This window comes from Balaenoptera ricei, chromosome 20, assembly GCF_028023285.1.
Source record: "Balaenoptera ricei isolate mBalRic1 chromosome 20, mBalRic1.hap2, whole genome shotgun sequence".
Taxonomy (NCBI): domain Eukaryota; kingdom Metazoa; phylum Chordata; class Mammalia; order Artiodactyla; family Balaenopteridae; genus Balaenoptera; species Balaenoptera ricei.
The window spans coordinates 7,428,887-7,455,890 of record NC_082658.1 but is presented as its reverse complement, the minus strand read 5'-3'; the positions used below and the strand labels follow the sequence as shown (position 1 = coordinate 7,455,890).

The following is a 27,004-nucleotide window of genomic DNA, read 5'->3' as shown; positions in this document are numbered from 1 at the left end:
AGTCAAGATGCTGGCCAGTCATCTGAAGGCTTGACCGGGGCTACAAGACCCAAGGTGCCTGACTCATGTGCCTGGTAAGTTAATGCTGGTTGTTGGCGGGAGACCTCAGTTCCTCATTACATGGACCCTCCATAGGGCTGTATGAGTGGCCTCAGGACATGGCTGTTAACTTCTCCCCAGAGCAAATGATCCAAGGCAGAACAAGGCAGAAGCTTCAATGTCTTTTGTGACCTCTCCTTGGAAGTTATGCTCCATCATTTCTACAATAGCCTACAGGTGACACAAGATAGCCCCACTCAATGTGGGGGGGGACCACACAGGAAGTTAATACCAAGATGCAGGGATCACCGGGGACCACCCTGGAGGCTGGCTGTCACACATGTCCTACAAGATCTTACATAATCTCATCCCTACTTACATTTCCATCTTATTTCCTACCACTGCCACCTTGCTGCTCAGCATGCTCCAGCCACACTGGCCTTCTTTCTTTTTCTCCAACATGCCTGGTATGTTCCTGCTTCAGGATGTTTGCACTTGCTGTTCCCAGAATGCCCTTCCCCAAGAGGTTTTGTTTTGTTTTGTTTTTTTAATTTATTTTATTTTTACTTATTTATTTTTGGCTGCGTTGGGTCTTCGCTGCTGTGCGTGGGCTTTCTTTAGTTGCCGCAAGCAGGGGCTACTCTTCGTTGTGGTGCACGGGCTTCTCATTGTGGTGGCTTCTCTTGTTGGGAGCATGGGCTCTAGGCGCCTGGACTTCAGTAGTTGTGGCACACGTGCTCAGTAGTTGTGGCTCACAGGCTCTAGAGCGCAGGCTCAGTAGTTGTGGCGCACGGGCTTAGTCGCTCCATGGCACGTGGGATCTTCCCGGACCAGGGATTGAACCCGCGTCCCCTGCATTGGCAGGCAGATTCTTAACCACTGTGCCACCAGGGAAGCCCGAGGTTTTCTTTTATAAATTTATTTATTTATATTTACTTTTGGCTACGTTGGGTCTTCATTTCTGCACGCAGGCTTTTCTCTCGTTGCAGCGAGTGGGGGCCACTCTTTGTTGCAGTGCGCGGGCTTCTCATTGCGGTGGCCTCTCTTGTTGTGGAGCACAGGCTCTAGGTGCACAGACTTCAGCAGTCGTGGCACGTGGGCTCAGTAGTTGTGTCTCATGGGTTCCAGAGCGCAGGCTCAGTAGTTGTGGCGCACTGGCTTAGTTGCTCCGCGGCATGTGGAATCTTCCTGGACCAGGGCTTGAACCCGTGTCCCCTGCATTGGCAGGCAGATTCTTAACCACTTTGCCACCAGGGAAGTCCCCCAAGAGGTTTTCATAGTCAGAATGTCCCTTTCTCTGAGGGGACTCCCCTGATCCCCAATTTAACATGCCCCCAGTCACAATCCCACTAGCTTTTTAATTTTTTTTTTAGAGTGCTGATCTCTATCTGCTATATTTTCTTGTTTATTTGTTCATTGTCAGTCTCCTCCACTAGGATACAAGCCTCATCTGAACAGGAAATTGAATCTATTTTGGTCATCGCTGCCTTCCCAGCACTTAGAACAGTGCCTGGCACATAGTCATGACTTTGACAAATGAGTGAATGAAGGGCTTTCCAAGGTCTGATGAAGTATCCACAAGAATATCCACCTGCTTCTGACTTCATGCTTTCTAAGCATCCTTCTGACAGCTTCTTTAGTCTCAGGACCATCTAGGAGATGTCCAGGGAGACACATGTGACTAATAATAATATTAGTAATAGTTAACCCTTGTGTGGGGTTTACTATGTACTATGCACTGTTTGAAGTTCTCTACATAACTCATAATAACCCTATCAGGATAGAAATACTGTCATTCCCATTTCAGAGGTGAGAAAAGTGAGGCCCAGAGGGTCCAAGTAGCTTACCATCAGATCACGTAGCTAATAAGTGATAGAGCAGGATTCAAGCCAGGCAGTCTGTCTCCAGAGGCCAAGTTCTTTTTTTTTTTTTTTTCAAACAGCTTTATTGAGATATAATTCATATGTCATGCAATTCAACCATTTAAAGGGTATCATTCAATGGCTTTTAGTATATTCACAGAGTTGTGCAACCATCACCACACCAATTAGAGAACATTTTCAGCACCTCAGAAAGAAACCCTGGGGCTTCCCTGGTGGCTCAGTGGTTAAGAATCTGCCTGCCAATGCAGGGGACATGGGTTCAATCCCTGGTCCGGGAAGATCCCACATGCTGCAGAGCAACGAAGCCCACGTGCCACAACTGCTGAGCCTGTGCTCTAGAGCCTGCGAACCACAACTACTGAGCCCGCATGCCACAACTACTGAAGGCTGCGTGCCTAGAGCCTGTGCTCCGCAACAAGAGAGGCCACTGCAATGAGAAGCCCGCGCACTGCAACGAGGAGTGGCCCCCACTCGCCGCAACTAGAGAGAGCTCGCACGCAGCAACAAAGACCCAATGCAGTCAAAAATAAATAAATAAAATAAATAAATTTTTAAAAAAAGAAAAAAAAGAAACCCTGTTACCCCCTAGCACTCAATTCCATTTGTCCCCAACCTCCTCCCCCAGTCTTAGGTAACCCCTAATCTACTTTCTATCTTTATGGATTTGTCTGTTCTGGACATTTCATATAAATGGAATCACACAACCTGTGATCTTTTGTGACCGGCTTATTTCACTCAGCACAACGTTTTCAGGGTTCATCCATGTTGTGATGTGCACCGGCACTCTATTCCTTTTTTTTTTCTTTTTTAATATTTATTGATTGATTTGTTTGAGCCAGGTCTTAGTTGCGGCAGGCGGGCTCCTTAGTTGTGGCATGCGAACTCTTAGTTGTGGCATGCATGTGGGATCTAGTTCCCTGGCCAGGGATCAAACCCGGGCCCCCTGCACTGGGAGCATGGAGTCTTAACCACTGCACCACCAGGGAAGTCCGTCCATTCCTTTTAATTACTGAGTAATATTCTAGTATGGATAGAACACATTTTGTTTATCCATTCATCAGTTGGTGGCCATTTGAGTTATTTCCACTCTTTGGCTATTATGAATAATGTTGCTATGAACATGTGTGTTCATTTTTGTGTGGATGTGTGTTTTCATTTCTTGAGTAGATAGACACCTAGGAGTGAAATTGCTGGGTCACGTGGATACAGAGACCAGGCTCTTAAATGCTTTGCTCTACAGCCTCCTGTAGCAAACGAATACGTTGAACCAAATGGTCAGTTTGGCTTAAACTCTGTCAGTCTTGAGGGTCTTAGCACAACTGACACCTGCCAGGCCCTAAGGCCTGATCACTTCTGGGTAACCTAAAACCCAAGCGGTGAGGGGTTGGCCTGAGAATGACAGAAACTTCCCCCAGAGGAAAAACTATTGCCAGTTGCAGATTCCTATGTAAGATCCTTCCCCCACTTCCTTTTCTAAGAGGAGAAATGGATTTGTATCCATTCACCTGCCATCTTCTCATCCATGGCTCTTTCTGATCAAAGGCAGAAACTTGTGAGGTGACGGGTTAGTGTCTGGAGGTGCTGTCAATACCTGGAAATAGAATATTCCTGTTCCAAAAAAATTGGTCATTTTATTTTTTATTTATTTATTTATTTTTTAATTTATTTGTTTATTTATGTATTTATTTTTGGCTGTGTTGGGCCTTTGTTGCTGCGCACAGGCTTTCTCTAGTTGCGGTGAGCGGGGGTACTCTTCCTTTCAGTGTGCGGGCTTCTCATTGCAGTGGCTTCTCTTGTTGTGGAGCACGAGTTCTAGGCACACGGGCTTCAGTAGTTGTGGCACGTGGGCTCAGTAGTTGTGGCTCACAGGCTCTAGAGCGCAGGCTCAGTAGTTGTGGCGCACGGGCTTAGTTGCTCCGCGGCATGTGGGATCTTCCTGCACCAGGGGATCGGGGCTCGAACCTGTGTCCCCTGCAATGGCAGGCAGACTCTTAACCACTGCGCCACCAGGGAAGTCCCAAAATTGGTCATTTTAGGGATCAAGTTCAGCTGAGGTCTTTCCCAGCCCTTCAGCTCAGGCTCACACCACCTTTCAGCCCCTTAGGAGCGAGGCTGCGTCCACTCACAGTGATGGGTCTTTCTCCCCAGGGAGCTTGTTCCAGCTTCCGGAATCAGAATGCACAGATGAAAGGACGTTAGCTATGCAATCCGCAAGACCCACCAGCCTTAAAGAAGGGGCAGGATGGGTTTGCCTGAGGGCAACGCCTGGGACTTCCCCTTCAGGTGTCTCTGCTGAGCTCTGGATAATCCCTTGCCAGGTTGGCGGTGTCACATGCTTCAGCTGTCACTGCCAACTTGCCCACCTGAGGGGACCAGCCTGAGGGGCTTACTGGCACAGTGAGGACTGAGTGATCAATGTCAGCTCATAAACACAGGTGCCCTTCCTGGGGAGGCACTCCAGGGCTCAGGAGAAGACAGCCCCATGTCTGAGCAGTTCATCTGGGGTATAAAGGCCAACAAACACAGGTTGTTGCCTTGGTTTTGTTTTGATTTTATCATGGGTGTGGTGAGCATGCCGTTCAGAACCAAATGAACTTTAGCATTCCCTGAATGTCTTTATTGGACTGAAGTTCAGGTCTGTTTGCAGTTCTCATAATAAACCCTTGAACTCACTCGCCACCTTTCCTTTGGGTCCTCACAGAGCTTTTTACTGATGACCTAGGACATCCCTGTGAAATGGCCTGCAGAGTCAGTAACATCTTATCGTATACATAGCCTAGAAGGCAGAAATGTAGGACAACAGGGCTAAGTGGTTTTGCTCAGGATCGCATAGTAAATGGGCTGTGGGATGAGGCTGAAAACAAGCTCTAAGCTTGTCATTCATCACACCCTTCCCACAGCCGGAGAGCTTAAGCCTGAGTTTGCGAGGGGAAGGGGCATGAGGTGTAGGAGCAGATGCCTGCTGCGTGCACCCGCACACGCCCCGGATGCCAGCCGATTCGAACGTGCCCTTCCAGCTTCTAGCCTAGAAGGGAGAATCCCAGCTTAACTTGAAGGTACAGTATGTAGCTGGGTTCTTTTGTCTTTATCCTCGATAAACAGCCAGGCGATTCCAGGCTATTCCAGGGTCGCAGAAGAACAATTCGGCTCAAGCTATCAATGTGTAGTCCACAGATTTAAAAACTGAAAAGTGATGAAGACCAAATTTACCTGATGGGAAAAAAAGGGAAAAAATTTTAAATAAGAAAAGATACACATTTTTATATTTTTCTATTCAGCATTGTAATATTAGTTGCTTGATATAAATCATAATTCCCAAGTTAAGAATGATGTTTAAGAGGCCATCTGGGGAGAAAAATTATGTTCCTAAATGGTAAACATGTGAATTTCCTCTATGAAATGTATTCTCAGTGGAGGCGGTATTGCCCCTAGAGGGGGGAAAAAAAATAGGTTTTTTTTTTTTTTTAGATTCCATATACATGTGTTAGCATATGGTATTTGTTTTTCTCTTTCTGACTTACTTCACTCTGTATGACAGACTCTACGTCCATCCACCTCACTACAAATAACTCAATTTCATTTCTTTTTATGACTGAGTAATATTCCATTGTATATACGTACCACATCTTCTTTATCCATTCATCTATCGATGGACACTTAGGTTGCTTCCATGTCCTGGCTATTACAAGGTTCTGATGAACCTAGGGGCAGGACAGGAATAAAGATGCAGATGTAGAGAATGGACTTGAGGACACGGGGAGGGGGAAGGGTAAGCTGAGATGAAGTGAGAGAGTAGCATTGACATATATACACTACCAAATGTAAACTAGATAGCTACTGGGAAGCAGCTGCATAGCACAGGGAGATCAGCTCGGTGCTCTGTGACCACCGAGAGGGGTGGGATAGAGAGGGTGGGAGGGAGACTCAAGAGGGAGGGGATATGGGGATATTTGTATACTTATAGCTGATTCACTTTGTTATATAGCAGAAACTAACACACTATTGTAAAGCAATTATACTCCAATAAAGATGTTAAAAAAAAATTGGTTCTTGGAAGATGAAAAAAATGAGATTTTGTAAGAGTTTGTGGTCTTCCAAAACTTAACTCTACCCAACACAATCTTATTTCTTAGTATTTAATTTCCCTCATGAAGGAGAATTTCATTTACTTTTTCCGTTTTGGAGGAAATAATGAAAATTTTTAAAAATTTTCAAACACTGCTCCAAGAGAAGGTCCCCTTTCTCATGGAAAGATTCCGTCAGCCACAGCACATCTTTAGCTCTGATTTTTTTCTAGAAGTCAATTATTAATTGAGAGTCAGATTCCCAGGGTCACAGCATTGGAATGAAGGCAGTCAGTCCTGCATAATCTGGAGGATGGCATCATGCTGGGATTTGCCGGGCAGAGATGGGTGAGCACTGGGAAAGAAGAGGGTCTCGGGGCACAGGCTGTCTCCATCCCCTGTGCTTCCTGGTCACATGGTTCACTCCGGTGGTTGCTCTCACTTGCAAGTGGTTAATTTCAAGAGCGTCATGAATGCAAACTTTGAGAAGGAAGGTAGGAGAATCTCTTTTTGCGCTGGTGCTAACACTGAATCACTGTGACCCTCAGTATTTAAAGTCAAGTGTATGTCCCAAAATACTCGACCTTGGACAGAACCTGCAGACCTAGAACCTTACTTGCTGCTGCTTCCCAGGGTCTGTTATTCAAAGGCAGTCTACCTAATGTGGTTGCTTGTCGAGGGAGGACGTGGAGAGAGAGGTAATTGGACACCAGGACTAGAGGAAGACGAGGACCCTCGCTTGATCAAATGAGATAATATACGTGAAGATCCTGATTAGATGACATAATGCCTGTGAAGATGCTTTTTTGTGCAGGATCTTAGTTCCCCAACCAGGGATGGAACCCGTGCCCCCTGCAGTGGAAGCTCGGAGTCCTAACCACCAGACTGCAAAGTATATAAAGTATTTTGTATATCCTCCCCCTAAAGATGTGAATAAGCTACATGAATAAAGGCAGGTTTATTTAAGGGTGATGAACAGATCCCTGCCTTGATTTCAACACAAAAACTTGGAATAATCGATGGATGTTTATGAAACTTCTCTATCTTCGGGTGACAGGGGCTCCGTGAGAGTGTGTGATATGTTATCAGCTGTTAGCCCACCTGGTCTTCTGCAGCCTCGTCTCGAACTGCTGGATGCTTAGTTATTTTTCATTACCATCCTGTCCTTTCTTCTTGTGTCCATAGAAACTACCAGTAATGCGGGGACTTGTCCTTTCACGGGGCCTCTAAGATTCTCACAGCTTTGCTCTGAGCCCGAGAGCTTTGCCCCTTTAGCCAGAAATAGGGCTGGTGCATGTACTGGTGGTGTCTTCTAAGTCAAACCCAAAGTGTCCCCTTTTCCATTTGAATGCTGCCTAAGATGTGTCCCACTGAGAGGGTCCTGGCTCAGGATTTGGTCCTGGGGGATTAGAGGCTTCCTACTTTGATAAGCCCGAGAGTCAGTCATTCTGCAGAATAATCAGTGCCTCCAACATAAAAAGGCACATGTACTGAGAACCCAGCTTTGCTCTCGTGCAAAGAATGTGCATTAAATATGTTGCATCACTTTTGTGCCTTTTAAGGGTTTAGTTGACAAAGGAATTAGTGAGAAAGTTCCTAATATGTTTGATACAGTTGACACATCAGTGTTCTTACAGTCACTGAGGCAGAAGGATGTGAGGGTTACAAGTGGGGCCCAGTCAGATAAGCTCAAGTTTGAATTGCAGATCTGATACTTACCGGCTCTCTCAAAGTGCGACCTCTCTTGAAGCCTCAGTTTCCTTATCTGTAGAATTTGGGTAACAAGAGAACCTTCTTATTGGCTTGTGGGATTTTTTTGGGTTTTGCTGTTGTTGTTGATTTTGGCAGCACTACACGGCTTGTGGGATCTTAGTTCCCCAACCAAGGATTGAACCCGGGCCCCCAGCAGTGAGAGTGCAGAGTCCTAACCACTGGACCGCCAAGGAATTCCCTAGTTTGTTAAGTAAGATAATGCGATCATGAACAGAAGACGCTAAGCCCAGTGCCTAGGACATAATGACTGTTCAGTCAAAGGTGGATGTGGTCCTTGTAATTGTTAGTGAAATGGGGAGGTGAGTAAGACAGGGGGAAAAACGTGATTTGGAAGAAAAGGAGCTAAGTGAATTCCACACAGATTTTTACAAATCTTATGTTAAAAAAAATTACTGTATTTATTTTGGAATAGGTGCAAAATATTGCACCTATTCCAAAATAAATACGTGCACAAAATCTGTGCACATAAATAATTCAAAAGAAACAAAGAGGGATGAAAAATAGGTCTCCCTCCTACCCCTTACCTCCCAGTTCCCCTCCCCTAGGCAACTAATATACCAATTTCCTGAGAATCCTCCCAGAAATGTTCAGTATTGAAAAAATTGCTTTGATATAGACTCACAGACATAGAAAACAACTTTATGGTTACCAAAGGGGGGAAGGGGGCGGTGTGTAGATAAATTAGGAGTTTGGAATTAACAGATACACACTACTGTATCTAAAATAGATAACCAACAAGGACCTACTGTATAGCACAGGGAACTATATTCAAGATCTTGTAATAACATACAATGGAAAAGAAGCTGAAAAATAATATATATATATATGTGTGTGTGTGTATATATATATATATCTGAATCACTTTGCTCTATACCTGAAACTAACACAACATTGTAAATCAACTATACTTCAATTAAAAAAAAATTGCTTTGGAGGGAAATGAGTTTTGAAGGGCAGAAGACTTTGATATAATAAAGACAGCTGCCTGTGTGTCGTGTTGGACCCCAAGTGGAGGGAGTATTTTGAAAGCATATTTAGCTCTCTGCAGCCTGAGCCAGACTGGGTGAAGTCTTTCTAGCTATAATAAGACACATGGGCTCAGAAAAGCAATATGATTCAGAAGCAGGATTCACAGCTCCCGAAGCAGAGCCCCTCATGTTTGGTGGAGGATGTCAGGGCAGGGCAAAGCCACACTGAGAGATCTGAACTCTGGACTGCGGATTCATTCCCGACATTCCCCATGTGCCAAGCCCGCATTGTCGACATTCCGCTTGGGCTTAGGTCCTCTGCTCTCCTCCCCGGACAGGGATCCTCGGGGTCACATAGTTTTGCCTTCAGCTGCTGGAGGGGCCGGAGGACAGGTTAGAGGAGACAATGATGAGAAACCAAGGATCCTATCTTGCATTCTCCCCCTGGCCTGCTGGAGTCCAGTTTCTATTCTGTAAAATGCACAGATCTTATATTTATCCAGGATCCACTGGGGAAATTTAAACCTGCTCAAGTCCCAAAATGCACCTGTTTAGTGGATAAACAGGGCTATTTGTTAATGGGGTATCTGTGTGTATATATGGAATCAAGGTATATATATGTCTCCAATCTTCTGTCAAGCAAATGGGTATTGAATCACCCAACTGAACGAGATTCTGCGACCTCGGTAACACATTCCAGTACTTAAGTCTACGTCAAAAAGTTCCCACTTGGATCTAACCTGAATTCACTAAGCCGACATTTGTCTGGTATCCAGTCATTAAGGAAAATGGCAGTGATCATCTTCGATGTACTTGAAGACATTCATTAGCCTTTGTCCCTTTAATACTAAATGAAAGTCCATCCAGGTTCTTTCATCTTCCATTTACATTCAATTTCTAACCTCTCAGTTACTGCTGTGACTGTCTGTATGCTCTCCTTTCTTGGCCTCCAAACCAGGCCAGAACTTTCCCTGTTCAGAATATCAGGAAAGACCCCTGACATAGCATCTTTTACTCCATTTTTCGCTTCCCCTGCATCCTCCAAGCCTTTGGAGATGCTTGCCTGGTTCGTCTTCAGTCTGAATGTGTATAAGCTCAACTATATAAAGCAGATTTTCCCCATCTGACATTCCTAAATATCAGAGTGAGTGAATAAATGACACTCCCTTCTGGTCTGTAGGCAGTTCTGGTATTTATATTGATCTGAACCCATGATGATGCTTGTAGAGTGTCAATTTTCCTAAAGCCCAAACACTCACGTTAATTTGGGAGAGGGTGGAGGTTTGATTTCTTGAGTTGAGCCAAAGACTGAGGGACGGAATTGATTCCTAGACCCAGAAAGCCTGCTGGCAACACTGTGAAACAAGTTGCTTTATTATTTTGGAGCTCAGAGCAGAAGAACAGAGATTGCCTTAGTAAGCTTCCAGGGATTTTGTGACTAGGTAAAGTCTCATAAAACACTCAGCTGGACAAAAAAGAAGTACAAGAAGCGGGGCGGGGTGGGGGGATGAGGCAGAACTGGAAAAGCAAAAAGTATTAGAATTGATTTACAAGCAATCCTATCCTATTTTCAAATAAAATGAGCCTTAAGAAAGCAGGTAAATGTACATGACTATTTCTCACAACACCCTACTGTTATTATGGCTGAGGACCCTGAAGCTTAGTTAGATGAGATCAGTTGTACCAAGTGCCTCATACAGCGCCCTGAAACATAGTTGGAAGTCAGGACAAGTTCGTTCTCTTCCTAATTGTATTGCTATTAACAAGAAGGGTTAAAGGAGTAATGGAGTTGACTGTTCTGCTAGTTGCCAATTAAACCCTCAGCTATATTGTCATATAAAACACAGGCAGTAAATTGCGTCTGTAGCCGAACTGCCCAGGGAGGGTTGTTCCCGGTGACAATCTGGTTTAAATTGTCTGGCCACCTTGGGAGGGGCCTTGGGATGCCATTGAATCCCTGAAACCAGTCTTGTTTCTCTCAGTCCTGACAGTTATCTTGGTGTCATAGTCCAGACGCCATAATAACAGTAATAATAACAACAGTGAACATTTCTTAAGAGTTTTCTGAGGGCCAGGCTCTGACTTAAACACACTCTATGTATTATTTCATTGAGGCTCCTAAGACAAAATGTTCAGACACTGAGGATCCTTGCCAGAAGGGAGGACATCAGAAACCTGGCCGCTAAGCTATCAAAATCTGAAAAAGTTTGAGAAAGAGAGAATAAATTCCATAATGCTCTGCCCTTGGGTCATAAAACCAAACGAATAGACTAGCAGAGACGAAAGATATTTCACACGAGAAGGCAGGGAAAATGCAGCTTTGTGGTTTATTCAATAAATGGGGAAATATGACTTCTGTTCGCTGGTAACCACAAAGAATTGAAACGTGCGGTTAAAGATTTAGGGGTTAAGGAGAGTGAGAGGGGAGGGTAGTCTTGTTTCTTCCTGACTTGTGTTCTGATTCCAGGGAACTGGGGTTTCCATTGCATAGGGTGCAACTGGATATTTCCTCCATGTTTCATCGCTGGGACCTGGCAAACGGCATTTCCTGGCACTCGGGAGCAGCGAGTCCCGACAGCAGCGAGGTCGAATCCATTTTTGGAGCCAAACGCCAGCATTCTTTTGCAGTGAGTTCTGCAACCTCAAGGTAGCGCTTCCCTAGAGTGACCTCTAGTGATGACCACAGGAGTTGCCCGATTTTCCAGCCTATGGAAGAATCCCCCTAAAAATATTGGACTCCCTGCGACAACAGAAGCCTCTTCCTTCTTTCCCTCACTAATTGCCCCGTGGAGGTGATGACAAGTAGGGCTGGCAACATGAGCAAGTTGAAGTCAATTCCACTTGCTAATCAAAACCGTGAAGTATGCTTTCATGTGAAACACAAAAGCCCTGAATGTTTGAATGTTCCCAACCTTCCGACCGTAGCAGTGATCACCCCGCATTGGAATGAGACACTTGTCCACCTGCCAGGGGTGCAGCCTGCCTGGTCACAGGGTGGCAGTGAGCGTTTTCTCTCCAGAGAGGCCTTAAGACTTTATAGGAAAAATAATGGTGATAATCTACAAACTGTTTTGAGATCGTTGGATGGTTGGTCGTATAGGTGTGTCTACTCAGGAGCCAACAGCTAAAAGATATGGCCTGATGCGTTTTTGTTTTAATCCATTATTTATTTTTTTTTGAAAATTTATTTATTTTATTTATTTTTGGCTGCGTTGGGTCTTCGTTGCTGATGCATTTTTAATAACTATGGGAAATGGATCCATGTGGGATAGTTCAAATGAACATGGGGAAAACTGAGATGTGTGTCTAAAAGGTTATGACTCAAACATTTTGCAACACTTTTACGATGCATTATCTTATTTTGCTTATTTGCTATTTTCACAACAACTCTGTTTGGAGATGTATTATTTTCCCCGTTTTTTCCCTGGTAAGGAAATTAAGTCACAAACAGGTGATACCACATAACAGAGATTACAGTGACAGAAAGGCTAGCACTGGAACTGCCTCTCTCGCCTTAAATCCTGTGTATTTATACGCTGTGTCTCCTGGGTCAGTCCTCCCAACCTCAAGCTGGAAACTGGGGTGTCATCCTTCATTCCTCGCTCTCACTCACCTCTCACTTTCAACCCATCAGCAAGATGCAACCACGTGTCTCCACAATCCGTTGCTGCAACCTGAGGTTTCTCCCTGCAGTGAAGGTCTCAGGTCTGTCCATCCCCACAGCCCTTCTGTCCATCTCCAACACATCATCCTAGTCCAAGCTCACTTAGATGGTTGAAACACGCTTCTGAAATTGTTGTTACATAGTTATTTGTTGACTGATTTGTTGTCCACCTTTCCCCACGGATTATAAGCTCCATGAGAGCAGGAACCTTGTCCTTTTAAATTCACCAAAGCACCCCCAGGGCCAACCTCATAACGCACATTCAGTGTGTTTGTGGAATGAATGAGTGAAAGAAAACATGCTAATTCAGCAACTCCACAGCCTATTAAAATACTCATGTCTAGAGCCCAAACCCCAGAGAATTTTTTTTTTCTTTTTTTAAGATTTAATGTAATTAATTAATTAATTAATTTTTTTGGCCTTGCATTGGGTCTTTGTTGCTGCCCGCAGGCTTTCTCTAGTTGTGGTGAGCGGGGGCTACTCTTCGTTGCGGTGCACGGGCTTCTCCTTGCAATGGCTTCTCTTGTTGCGGAGCACGGGCTCTAGGTGCGTGGGCTTCAGTAGTTGCGGCACGCAGGCTCAGTAGTTGTGGTGTGCGGGCTCAGTAGTTGTGGCTCACGGGCTCTAGAGCGCAGGCTCAGTAGTTGTGGTGCATGGGCTTAGTTGCTCCGCAGCATGTGGGATCTTCCCGGACCAGGGCTCGAACCCGTGTGCGTGCATTGGCAGGCAGATTCTTAACCACTGCGCCACCAGGGAAGTCCCAACCCCAGAGATTTTAATTTGTCTGGGTTGGGGACAGGTATCAAGATAGTATTTTTTAGGACTTCCCTGGTGGTCCAGTGAGTAAGACTCCTCGCTTCCAGTGCAGGGAGCCTGGGTTCCATCCCTGGTTGGGGAACTAGATCCCGAATTCCACAACTAAAGATCCCGCATGCAGCAATGAAGATCCCTTGTGCTGCAACTAAGACTCAGCGCAACCAAATAAATTAATAAATAAATTTTAAAAAGTGTACAGTTCAGTGGCATTAAGTACATTCACATCATGGTGCAACCATCACCACCATCCGTCTCCAGGACATTTTTCATCTTCCCAAACGGAAACTCTCCCCTCCCCCTCCCCTCAGTCTCTGGTAAGCACTATTCAATATTTTTAAATATTCATATTTGTAAATGTTTATAAATATTCATTATATTTTTTTACAGCCCCCTAGCATATTCTTTTTTTTTCTTTTTCTTTTGGCAGCTCTGTGTGAGGCTTGCAGGATCTTAGGGACCAGGGATTGAGCCTGGGCCACGGAAGCGAAAGTGCTGAGTTAGCCACTGGACCATCAGGGAACTCCCCGCTAGCAGATTCTAACGTAAGGTCAGAATTGAGAACCGTGCACAGACAATCCATTCAGTCCCCTGTCTTTCAGGCCCTTGGCTTCCCTCCTGATTTCCAGCCATCTTTCCCTCCACCCAACCTCAGCCACCCATTGCCAGGGTCTGACCCTACAGCCTGTCATCACTACCAGCCACGGCTGACCATCCCCATTTCGAGTGTCCCATTGTCTCAGCCCCATCTTCTATCTTCCCAGCTCCTTTTTACTCTCGTTTCCTCTCCCCAACAATCCTTTGGCTCCAGGGAAGCTTTAATCTATTCACCCTACTGCTTCTACACACACGCACACACACGCAAACACACTCTCACACTTATTTCTCCCTTTCTTCTCTTTTTCCTTTTTCTTTTTTCATTATGGTTAAATATACATATGTAACATAAATTTACTGTTTTAACCATTTATAAGTGTACAATGCAGTGTGCAACCATCATCACCATCCGTAAGGTAAGATAAGAACTTTCTTATCTCTCCAAACTGAAACTCAGTCCCCAACAAATACTCGCTTCCCTTCCCCCTTTCTTTCGTGCCTGGCTTGGACTCCAAGACCCATCACTGTATCTGCTGCCTTGCATGCACCCTCCACCCCCCGACCCCGCCCCTCTCTGGTGGTGTTGGCCTGGCAAATCCCAAACGGGCACAACCGGGCTCTTCATCTGCCCTGTGTCTGCAACCAGGCAGCTGAATGTAACTTGTTAAAAGCAGGCAACCAGGCTGAGTGGCCTCTTTTCAATTTACACTCACAAATCTGAGTGGGACCTTAGCACCACCTGCAGTGTTACCCAGATTGGCTTGATCCCCCCCAGTCCAAAAGTTCAGTTTCATACCTTCTCATCAAAACAAACCTCCTGCACTCCTTCCCCCATCCCCAACCTCAGGTGTCAACCCCTTGCATTTAACTGAGAGAACAGAAGCCATCAGTATAGAAAGACTGCGTCTGCCCACCACCCCTGCCATCCACCCACCTACATCTGTCTTCACTTATGCTGCTACTCGTCCATGAAAATGGACGAATTGCAAGGACTTTGTTCCTCAATTCCCTTCTCTCTCCTGTATCCTGAAGTTTCCCTCTCTACTAGATAATTCCCTTCAGCACACAAAGCATGCCCTAATAGGTCCTTTATTTAAAATCTCTTCCTTGGCCATCCAAATCACACTCTTTTTTAAAAATTTTATTTTATCGAAGTATAGTTGATTTACAATGTTGTGTTAATTTCTGCTGTACAGCAAAGTGATTCAGTTATACATATATATACATTCTTTTTCATATTCTTTTCTTTTTCTTTCTTTCTTTTTTTTTGTCTGCATTGGGTCTTCGTTGCTGTGCGCGGGCTTTCTCTAGCTGCGGCGAACGGGGGCTACTCTACGTGGCAGTGTGCAGGCTTCTCATTGCAGCGGCTTCTCTTGTTGCGGAGCACGGGCTCTAGGCGAGTGGGCTTCAGTAGTTGTGGCATGCGGGCTCAGTAGTTGTGGCACACGGGCTTAGTTGCTCCTAGGGCATGTGGGATCTTCCTGGACCAAGGATTGAACCCATGTCCCCTGCATTGGCAGGTGGATTCTTAACCACTGCGCCACCAGGAAAGTCCCCATATTCTTTCCCATAATGGTTTATCGCAGGATATTGAATATAGTTCCCTGTGCTATACAGTAGGACCTTGTTGTTTATCCACCCTATATATAATAGTTTGCATCTGCTAACCCCAATCTCCCAATCCTTCCCTCCCCCTCTCCCCTCCCCCTTGGCAACCACAAATCTGTTCTCTATGTCTGTGAGTCTGTTTCTGTTTCATAGATAAGTTCATTTATGTCCTATTTTAGATTCCACATATAAGTGATATCATATGGTATTTGTCTTTCTCTGACTTACTTCACTTAGTATAATAATCTCTAGGTCCATTTTTTTTTGACTAATATCTACTATTTATTGGACAATTTGCAAAGCACTGTGCTACACATCACATACATTATTTCAACTGTTTCTCATGGAAGCCCTATGAGGTAGGTATTGTATCCACATCTTACAGAGAACACAACACAAATGCAAATGGCATTATTTCATTCCTTTCTATGGCTGAGTAGTATTCCATTGTATATATGTACCACATCTTCTTTATCCGTTCATCTGTCAATGGACATTTAGGTTGTTTCCATGTTCTGGCTATTGTGAATAGTGCTGCTATGAACATAAGGGTGCATGTGTCTTTTTGAATTATATTGTTTTGTCTGGATATGTAATCCCATAAGTGGGATTGCTGGATCATATGGCAACTCTATTTTTAGGTTTTTTCTTTTTTTTTCTGGCCATGCCCTGTGGCATGTGGGATCTTAGTTCCCTGACCAGGGATCGAACCCGGGCTCCCTGCATTGGAAGCGGGGAGTCTTAACTACTGGGCCTCCAGCAAAGTCCCTATTTTTAGTTTTTTGAGGAACCTCCATACTGTTCTCCATAGTGGCTGCACGAATTTACATTCCCACCAACAGTGTAGGAGGGTTCCCCAAATCCTACTCTTTGCTCTGTTTTATAGCAAAACTCTTACAAAGAATTATCTGTACTTACTGCCTGCACTTCCTTACATTCCTTACTTCTCTTTCCCCCCAATTCTTTCTCTAATCTCCTCCATCAGACTCTCACCCGACCAGCTATTGAGACTGTTCTTGTCAATATCACCCACAATCTCCATCTCTCTAAATTCAGTGGTTGACTCAGTTTTCACCTTGCCCATCCTCTAGCAACATTGGACACAGCTGACTATCCCCTCCTTATGGAAACACTTAATTTCGCCATCCGGACATAGTTATAATATCTACCACGTCTTATTATTGTAGGGACTAAATAACGTACATAAAGCCCTTAGACTTTTCCTGGCCCCAAATTAGTGCTCAGTACCTGCCAGCTAGTCTTAAATATCATATTTTCATCTTTCATGGGAGGATGGGTTCATGTAATACTTGTCTAATTAAAACTTAGTTTGTAAAAAAAAAAAAAAAAAATTAGGGAGTTCACTGGTGGTCCAGTGGTTAAGAATCAGCCTTCCAATGCAGGGGAGGTGGCTTCGATCCCTGGTCGGGGAATTAAGATCCCACATGCCATGGGGTAACTAAGCCTGCGCGCCACAACAAAGAGCCCATGTGCCACAATGAAAAATCCCACGTGTCACAACTAAGACCTGACACAACCAAAAATAAATAAATAAATAAATAAATTTTTTTTTTAAAGAAAAAATTAAAAAGCAAAAGGACATCAGAGACTCAAATAATTTTTTTTTAAATGGGAAATTTTAAGGGAGAAGGAGAGGGAGAGTCTCATATGCAGAATATCTAATTTTAAAAAAATATATAATAAAACCAATATTAGAGAAACTTCCTGGTATTAAAATCGCTAATGCTTCTTTCTCGCAGGCATAGGAACAGTGGGGACATTTCCACCCTTTGGATACATCACTTGCAATCTAGCTCAGGCCAAAATGGAATTGACTTCATCTCCTTAATGAACAGAATGTATTCTAATGAAAGAGCCACATGGAAAGTGAAACAGAAGGAATAGAGAAGGGCCACCCTCCTTGAACTTGACTCTGACATTGCTACAGAGAGCTGTCAGGATCAGAGTCCATTTGCTTATCTGGGCTTTTATTTTTTAATTTATTTACAATGTGGTGCTAAGAAGTGCCACCCACCCAGACCTCGACCACACCAATGGGCTTTACTGGCATTTCTCAGCCGCAGGCAGCTTAAGACCCAGGGGAGTACACTGGGGAAAGAGTCCCAAGTTCTCTCCTGCCCGTAGCAACTCACATCCTGATTCCTGTAATCAAGGATACATTGGGAAGATCCCAGAATCCCCACGACTCAATTATTCAGTAAGTATTGTCCCTCAAAGCCTGGTCCAAAGACGACCAGCCTAAGAATTACCTGCAGCTGCTTATTTAAAATGCATATTTCTGAGCCCTTCCCAGACCTAATGAGTTGAATATCTCTGGGTCACTGGAGCTTGCATTTTAAACAGGTCTCCAGGCGATTCTCTTGTGCATTAAAATGTGAGCACTGCTACATTAGAGAAGAATTGTTGGCCCTTTTCTCCATTTTAAAAACTCGCTATTTGGTCTAGAGGGGCCTCAACTTGGTTCTACCTATTAGAATGCCAGCTACTCTTCAAGACAACTCAGATACTACATCCTCTATGAAGCCTTCCTGGACTCCCTATCCCCAAGTTCTCTCTCCTGGACTCCCTTCACCCTGAGTCCAGTGCTCCGAAAGCACTTGTTATGCGGTATTGCATTATTTGGAGTCAGGCTTTATCACCACTGGAGTTTATAAAGTTCTTAGGGACACTGACTTGTAAAAATTCATTTTTCTACCCATCCACCATTGTCCCTAGTTCCCAATCTTGCACACAGTGTTCAATAAAAATTAGTCACATAAATGAATATTGTTTGGTAAAACTGATTTGGCGAATGACCAAAGAGAAAAGAGGAGTGACGGCCGAGAGTGTGGAAGGAAGGAGACAGATAAGAAAGAAATTACAGAATTATAGCTGGTTACTATACTATGACTGTCAATGCCTAAGAAAAGTGGAGAGTGAGCGATATTTTAAGAAAAGATAGGATGTTTTGGCATAAATGTCTCTTAGTGATAACCGAGGAAGTGCTCCCCAACAGGCATGCCTCTTCGTTTATCTTTTCTCTTTCCTTCCTCTTTCCTTCTTTCCCTTCCCCTGTTCCTCTTTCTAGCATTTCTCATCTACTTTCTCTCCCTTGTTTACATTTACCTTCTTTTTTAAAAAAAATTTTTATGAGAACGTAATTGATTTTCAATGTTATGTTAGTTTCAGGTGTCTCCATTTACCTTCTTTAAAACTCCTTCTATCCTTCTACCATACCTTAAGCCAGCCTGTCATTTGGTTGCTAAACATTAATTACGAGGTGTCGACTGAAAAAAATGCACAACCTAAAGTGAAGAATTATGTTTTATTCAGCGGACATTCTGAGGACTTCAAGCCCAGGAGATAGGACTCTCAGATCACTCTGAGGGAAGGGGGGCGAGCCAGGATATATAGGAGTTTTTGCAACAAAGACCAGGTTGTTAGAGCATCAAAAGATTACTGTTAATTAAAGAAAACCAGATATCGCAAGTTAAGGAATTTAGCACTTTTCTATATATGGGAAGAAGCAAGAGTCTGGGCTCACTGAAATCATTCCTTTGAAATGCACCTCGGCTATCTGGGGCCAGTCTCCGGCTTTTCTCCATCCTGAACCCCCTCAGGGTGTACAGCTGGGGGTGACGGCAGTACCTGAGGGCTTGGCAGTGGGCAGCCTGTTTGTCTCCATCCTGAGTTCCCTCAGGGCTCACCACTGGGGCAGCTATAATGTGATGGCTTGATGGCTGCAACATCCTTTGTTTACTGATACGGCAGGCAATATATTTCATCCACACAGGCATTAGACTAGGTGTGAGGAGCCAAGAAAACAAAACATGGTCCCTGTCCTTGAGGAACTTGTGGTCTAAAGGGGAGAAGGACAAGTAAGCAGATGGCTCACATATGGTCTTAACGAAAACAGGAATGATGGAGTTGCCAGGGATGCTATGAGAACACATTGGAGGGACCAGAGCATCACGGCAGGCTTCCTGGTGGAGGTGGCACTGCATTGAGATTTGGAGGACAGACAGGAGCCAGGCGATGGCAGGGAAGACAGGGAGAGGATGCATTCTAGCCCAAAGGGGCAGTATGCACAAAAACTTGGAGGTAAGAGAATTGTACAGTCATTCAGGAAGCTGCAAGTCATCCAGAAGAGTAGCTGAGGGCTTGGCAGTAGAAGAGTTGAAAGGGCTGAGGCTGGAGTTGCTGGCAGGGGCCAGCCACGAGGGCCATATGGGGCATGCTAAGGGCCTCCTCTGTGACCCCCTGATTTGATTTGTATTTCAGAGAGCCCACTCTGGCTGCATTGTAGTGACTTGGAAGGGGGCAGGATGATCGGTGAGCCCCCCAGGAAGGATGGTGGTGTGTTGGACCAGGTCAGGTGATGGAAACGGAGTCAGGAGGTAGAGGAAGGGAAGTCACAGGACTTGGTGTCCCGGTGGTAGGCTCAGCATCAGAGGCCACCCTCAAAGCTTGAGAGGTGTGCTAGAGCAGAGGAGATTCTAAGATAAGAACTTCCAAGATCAATTGAGCAGGTGGGAGTAGAATTTCAATGACCAATTTTGGTTGTCACTGGCTGTCTGGTTCTTTACCACTAAAGAAAAACTCAGAACAGTGGGCTCAGAGGAGGTGCCTGAGATGGGCTTTCAAGGTTCAGTCAATGCCAGGGCAGTGTGCAGTTCTGACCGGCAGGTGGCATCACCACAACTCACAGAAAGCAAAGTGAGAAACCCTTTCCGACGACTCAAAATAACCGCAAACCCCAACCGAAAAAAGAGCCGTTTTGGTGATTAATTTCTGCATTCCAAAGCGACTGATGTGGCCAATTTGTAATTAGCAAGTTTTGCTACAGTTGCAACAGCTTTTCATACCAGGGAGTGGCTTGCACCTCACAATTTGCCTCTTGCTCCGATTTCTTTTTGCTATTTAACACGCATTCTAAATATTACTGCTTCTAGTGTGGATTTTTTTCTCTGCATGGAATGATCTTGGGAAGCATTCTCTCAAGTTTCTGAGTCTGTGTCTGCATAGAGGAGTTTTTAATCGAAGAGACAATGTAACAGATGTTGAAGTTTTGTTTTTTTTTTTAAGTCATCCCCAATCGCTTCATTTCAACACGATTATTTTTACTTTTAAATGTTCCCTTCCAAATCTGGTCCATAGGCATATATTTTTACACAGACATACTCAGAGTCTGTTTTATCAATTTTGAAAGGAAGCACATCATTTTTTTTCTTTTCCCTTAGGTATCTAGTCTCTTCTGAGATCTCACCCACTTCCTTAGCTTCAAATATCACATTCGCACAGAAAGGCAGCCACAGCTTTATCTCTAGTCAACCTCCAGTATTTATTCATCCATCCCTCCATCCATCCATTAATTCACTCCAGGCACTGTGCTGGGGGCTGGGAATACAAATGTGAGAAGGTGTGGTCCTGTTTGGGAGCTTGTAGAGCATTTGGTGGTGGATGGGGAAGGGGGGAGAGTGAACAAACCATTATGCAGCAGTGAGATTGGAGGTCCAGTGGGAATTTTGAGGAAGAAACCTTAAAACTGACTTGGGGGCCTAAAGAAGGGGGAGAAGACCAACTGAGCAGAGGAAACTGAATGTGCAAAAATACAGACACTCAAAAGATCATGGCACCTTCTGGAAACCACAGTGGTTTAGTATTGGTGGAGTGTGTGTTGGCCAGAGACCGAGAGAGTGGGGTTGGCAGGCAGCGGCCAGATCCATGAGGGTCTTGCACAGATCTTAGGACATTATCTTGTAGATGATAAATAGCTTCGTTCCAATTGATTTTTCACTCTGCAGCTAGAGGGTGAATGTATTTTATAGATGAAAAGCTGACCACAGCCCACCCCTGCTTCAGTATCTCATAGAATCAAGTGGCAAGCGGGATCTTAGTTCCCCAACCAGGGATCAAGCCTGTGGAAGCGTGGAGTCCTAACCACTGGACACCAGGGAAGTACCTCACGTCCCTAGTTTTTAGCAGCACTGGAAAGGCCCAGCATGCCCCTCTCCAAATGCTTCACCCATGTGCCACATTCTTCATCCCAGCTGTAAATGGCTTCTGGAGTTCTCTCTTACTGTCTGGCCTTTGCACATGCTGTACCCTCTCCTGGAATACTCTTTTCCTCTCAGGCTAACAGAGTCTCAGTTGAAACCTCCCTCCTCAGTCTTCCCTGATCCTGGACTAGGTCAGGTCCCCTGCTGTGTGCTCCCAAAGCTGCCATTCCTGAGAGTGTTATATTCTCAGCGGTATGTCTTCCCCTTCAGACTGCGAGCTCTGTGACAGGTTATCCTGCTGTTTCCAGAGTAGATGCTCAGCTAATATTGTGGAGAGGAAGAATGAATGCATTGAGCTTTTGGACAGTGTACTGGATATTTCTACCTGCATGTCTCCCAGAATGATGAACTCTACATTTCCCAGACTGCGGCATCGTCATCTTCTTACCTGTCCCTTCCCTGTACATGCCCTGCCCCACCACTTCCTGCCTAGTCAGCTCCTCCCCCTCTTAAAAAAAAATATTTATTTATTTATTTGGCTGCGCTGGGTCTTAGTTGCGACATGCAGGATCTTTAGCTGCGGCATGCGAACTCTTAGTTGCAGCATGTGGGATCTAATTCCCTGTTGAGGGACTGAACTGGGCCCCCTGCACTGGGAGCATGGAGTCTTAGCCACTGGACCACCAGGGAAGTCCCAGCTCCTCCTTTTGACTGGCAAATGTGTCTGCTGTTCTCTCCACTCAAAACAAAGAACTGCAACTTTTCCCTCACTTCCTTCCCCTCTGTGCTCAGCAGCTAAGTCCTTCCCTTTCATTTCTTTTTTTTTTCTGGCCACCATTCTAGAACAAAATATCAAAGTGGGGGAAAAATATGGGTTTTAGAATAAGACAGGCCTAGGCTCAAATCTCAGATCTACTATATTTGGGTTTCCTTGGGTAAGTTTCTAACCTCTTTAAACCTCAATTTCCCAGTCTGTAAAATGGGGATATTATCCACTGTAGAAACACTATGACTTTAGTATACATCGGGTGGTGAATAGATGGTCCTCTTGTTATTTTCACCTCATGTCAGGCATCTCTTGCTCAAAAACTTTCAGAGGTTGTTACTCGTCAATGAAGCCTAAACTGTACATCTTGGCCTCGCCTCTCATTATTCCTCCCCCTAAATCCTAAACTCTGGCCAATCTGAAATATTGGCTGACTCCATCCCTCTTTCCTCTCTGCTTTCATGTTGGCAGTTCAAACACCAAGTCCTCCCTGATTACCTGAGCACCAAGTAACTGACTCCCTCCTCTGCAGTCCTGTATGTAGTTCAATGGCACTTAGGGCCAACTGTTTTGCCTTGCAGACTAGGCAACTCTCCTCTAGATGACAAACTGCTGAAAGCAGAGGCTTTGTTGGGTTCATCTATCACCCTGCATAGTGCCTTACATGAAGCTGATGTGAAAGAACAATTCATTCTCCTTATTTCAATGGGCTTGTTTTCTCTATAGAATCAGATGTTTGGTTATTCTCACGTCTAGCTATTTTGTTGGCTTCCAGGAAGCACCTTACCATTAGATGCTCTGTTCTCTCCTTTAACTGCAAAGAGCTTTTGGAACTGAAAAATAAAGAGTTACTCCTACAAGCCTCATCTTCTGCCACTCCCCGGTTACGAATCGAACTACTTAGCATTGCACGGAACACGACTCTCACACCTTGGTTCCTTTGTACGTGCGTGACGTTCCCTTCACCTGGAATGCTCTTACCCCTGCTTCTCTGGCGAACTCCTACACATCCTCCAAGACTCGGCTCAGACGTCACCACAATCACCTTCTCTGGGTAGGCTTTTCTGAGATGGGCAGAGTAGCGCCCCCCCCCCCAACTTTTTAGCTTCCTCAGCACTCTCCAAATAATTCTAAAGGACTTAGGGCATAATTTGTTTACTTTTCTTCCACTCTTCTAGAGTGTAGAATCTAGACCCTGAATTCCTTGAGGGCCGGGATTTCTGTTCGTCGTTGTACCTTCTACGCTTAGCATGTATTAGGCGCTTGATTCAATCTATGAGCGACTATGTTAATTCATCTAATACTGCAGAGTTTGTTTGGACCAGATTCTCAAATATTTCAAGACCTGGTCCTCTATTTGGAGTGCTTCACGCTGGACGGAGATTCTCCCTCCAACCCCCCAGCCAAATTGCCTTGGTCTGGTGGAAGGGGAAAGGACGTGGATAAGAGTTACTCCTTCAGGGGTGAGCTCTAATTTACCCGCTCTGGCACCGAGAGGGTTACAGCAACCCCGGGGGTGGAGCCCTGCCGGTGCCACCTGCTGCGGGGCGGCCCGGCGCCTGCGCCCTGGGCTGTAGCTGGTCTACCTGCGGGGGCCTGGCCAAGGAGGAGCGCTTGCGCTCTGGGCCTTTTCCGCTGGGGGAAGTCTCGCGGGGGCGGGGCGGGGCGGGGCCGCGGGGGGAAGTTCTCGCGGGACCCCGACGAGGAACGGAAGCGAGGCGGTAGTACCGCTTCAGCGACCGGACGACGGCGGCGGCGGCGACGGAGACTGTGGCGGTGACGGCGGCGGGAACAGTCGCTGCCCTCGCGGAGCAGCAGCGGGGTCGGCGGCCGCTCGCACCGTTGCGGAGGGGCCGGCCGGGCGCGGAGCGGAGCAGCTGCGCCACGGTGAGTACGGCCGGCGGCGGCGGCGCTGCTCCCGTGCCCTTTCCTCCCCTCTCCGCAGCGGGAGTCGGCCCGGGGGGCCCGGGCCTGCGTACCGAGGGCTGCCGGGCCTGGAGGTCGGGACAGTGAGGAACGGGGCGGGGAGCGGAATCCCCGGGCTCTGGGCTCCATGTTTTCCCTTCTGGGGCGCTTCCTTCCTGGGGACCTTTCTTCCCCTGACCCTTGGCTCGGGACAGAGCTCCGGACCCCGGGGCAAGAGGTTGGGGGGCTCCTAATTAAATTTCGTGCCTTTTTCGTGGGGGTTTGCCCAGAAGGGGCCCAGGAGAAGCCCTAGAGCACGGGGTACTCGTTCTGAGTCAGTCTGACTTGGTCCGGGAGGCGGAGGATTCGCAGAGGGCTGCAAATGTGGTGATTGATGCTTCTTCGACCTGCACGGTCACCACGTCACCGTCTCCTGGTGTTTCGGGGCCGAATTTTGGGAGGAAACCCACCAACCTTATTAATACTGAGTGAGGACGTTTGCTACTGGAGCCAGTCAAGATGCCTTTGCTTCTGTAGCGCTTTTTTTTTTTTTTTTTTGACTACTCTCTGAAAAACATTTGTCAAGAAAAATAAGTAGCAGTTGATTGGAATGCTGCGAGGAAAGATTTCAGTAAGAGAAGGGAAGGACTCACTGGTATTTTTCATTTGCAGCGCTCTCCGTGTCTATGATTTACATATGTTACAGCATATTTAGGGAGTTAAACTAGGCTGGCTTCAGATGCAGTAAGAATATAATTTGCAGAGGAGCCAAGTGCCTCGCAGTCTGACTTTTGGTACTGTGGATTATCAGAAAAAAGTGGGAAAGACACGAGAGAAATTAGCATTAGTTTCTTTGGCTTTCTAATGCCTCTTTCACTTTGTGCTCCCCAGTTGTTGCCTTCTCCTACTATTTTTCTCCATTCCACTGCGGACACTAAATGTTTACTCGTATAATGCAAGTCACTTGCCCCCTCCCCCCCCCCCTTTTTTTCTAATCTACTTCCCCTTCCTCCTTTTTGTCCCCTCTCTGGCATAACTTTTCGAGGTTTCGGCTCTTCGGCACAATTCGTTTTTTCCCTCACGTAAAGATCCCGTTTCTCTCCCGGGAAGATGCCCTCTTTCCTGCTTTATTCTTTACTTTTGAGCGTCCACTGTGTTCCTTCAGTCGGCCAGAAGGGTTGCTAGAGAGCCATGCGAACGTTCTCCCCCTGGGAACTGGGAGGCTCGAAGGATTGAATTCAGCTGTAAGTAATCAATACTGTCACTCGGTCACAGGTGTAGCTTGTGTTTTTGCGTTTTAGTTGTTTTCTTCACTTTTAGATCATGTTTTTGTGCCTGCTCATGCTTTTCTTCTTATGTCTGTTTTACGTTAGTAAGGGAGATTGGGTCATTTTGGGGCTTGTGTGACTTCTTTTTGGCTTTTAGTGGGGGTGGTGAATGTTAAAAACGAAAACCAACCATAGTCCTATATTACAATAGAATTAAGATAGCTTGAAACATTTAAGGGAATAGAATTTATTTAGACCATTGATGAATTAATTAAAGCTTGCCCGTTGTAATAGTACTAATTTATTCATTACCAGCCTTCTAAGATAAGGTGTCTTTTCCTACATCTGTTATAATCAGCCTTCTTTGTTATTGTTGTTGGGTTTGGTTTTTGTTTTTGTTTTTGTTTTTGACAAAAAGAAAGAAATTTGTTCTGTTGCTCCTTCCTTTGTTCAAAATTTTCTGAATCCCAAAATTAAAAGTTAATTCTTGTCATCAGCTTTCTTTGATACTAAAAGAAAGCATTTAAATGTTTGAGGCAGTTTCCTTCCTCAGCCAGTGTATTCAGATTTGAGGGACTACTATTAGGTTTTAACTGCTAAGTTGGTGGTACTTAGAGATTCTTCTCAATAATTCCTGTTATGTTGCACGTTATGCCGCAACAATTCTAATTGTTTCTTAGAACAGAAGAGTAATAGATTTTGGAGAAATGAAGTAATACAGAGTAGAGACCCACCATGGTCTCCTGAGAGAAACTAATATTAATAGTTACTTGCTCAATTCAGAAGAACTTTCCAGCACTCCTGAACGGCCATTGAGAGCCTTTCATTTTATTTGTCAAAGTTGGGTTTTTCCCAGTTATGCCAAGTGAATATGTATTATTGTCATTTTATGCAAAGACATTGTAGTGCATTGTCTGAGATGCAAAGTTTAAAATCTACTCAAGGCACTCTTACAGCACAGCAGTGATTTTTTAAATTTAGCATGCATAAGAATTACCTGTGACTCTTACTTAAAATTAGGTTCCTGGCTAAAGCCATTACGTTGCCAAACTCCAGAAGGCACCTCACAGTGAATCAGTCCCTGAATGGGGTGAGTTTGATGTAGCTGATCCAAGAACCAAAACTGTTGTCACAGGATGCACTCGTAAATTAATGAGACTGAAATGTGGCTTTAAATTACTCAAAGGTACACTTTCTGTATATACACAGTAAATGTTTAAAAGCCCAGTAGAATAAGTGACTATAGATGTGATTAGTTTTATATGTGTGAATATTTGAGCATTGTTAGGACTTGATTTGGAGGTATTTAATTTTAGTTTATACTTAACAGGACCGTTAATTTGCCTGCCAGAGCGTTCCTCTGAGTCCGTATGTGAAGGGAAGTTCTAGATTTACTGAGAACACGTGGACCGAGATTTAAAGAGTTACTGGTGATGCTGGTTTAATACCTCTTAGCACTTTATGCCAGGGACTCAGCATTTACAGGTGCTGTCTCTTTTAATTAGCAAAATGACCTTATAAGCTGTAGATGCTATGATTTTCCCCATTTTCCAGCTGAGGGACACTAGGGATTAGAGAATGTAAGTTATTTCTCCAGTGTTGCCCACCTAGTTAGTAAGTGGTACAGTGACAGTTGAATCCAGGTCTAACTCCAGAG

General features: G+C 45.1%; 1 protein-coding gene and 1 long non-coding RNA gene across 7 annotated transcripts in view; both read left to right on the top strand.

Moving 5' to 3' along the window:
- Positions 1–23,409, top strand: LOC132354992 (uncharacterized). Of its 6 annotated transcripts, XR_009499492.1 has the most exons (4): positions 6,295–6,480; positions 11,195–12,432; positions 13,635–13,754; positions 22,997–23,409. It is a non-coding gene; the product is annotated as an uncharacterized LOC132354992 (long non-coding RNA). The 6 variants fall into 6 exon arrangements; XR_009499490.1 differs by lacking the exons at positions 6,295–6,480; positions 22,997–23,409 and adding an exon at positions 1–74 and having other exon boundaries at positions 11,219–12,432; positions 13,635–14,067; XR_009499493.1 differs by lacking the exon at positions 22,997–23,409 and having other exon boundaries at positions 6,292–6,334; positions 11,219–12,432; positions 13,635–14,067.
- A 446-nt stretch (positions 23,410–23,855) lies between these two features.
- Positions 23,856–27,004, top strand: part of GRB2 (growth factor receptor bound protein 2) — a 68,936-nt gene continuing 65,787 nt past the window's right edge. The window contains exon 1 of the mRNA XM_059907451.1: positions 23,856–24,061. The gene's annotated coding sequence lies outside the window, so the exon portion shown is untranslated. The remainder of the gene's footprint in view (positions 24,062–27,004) is intronic.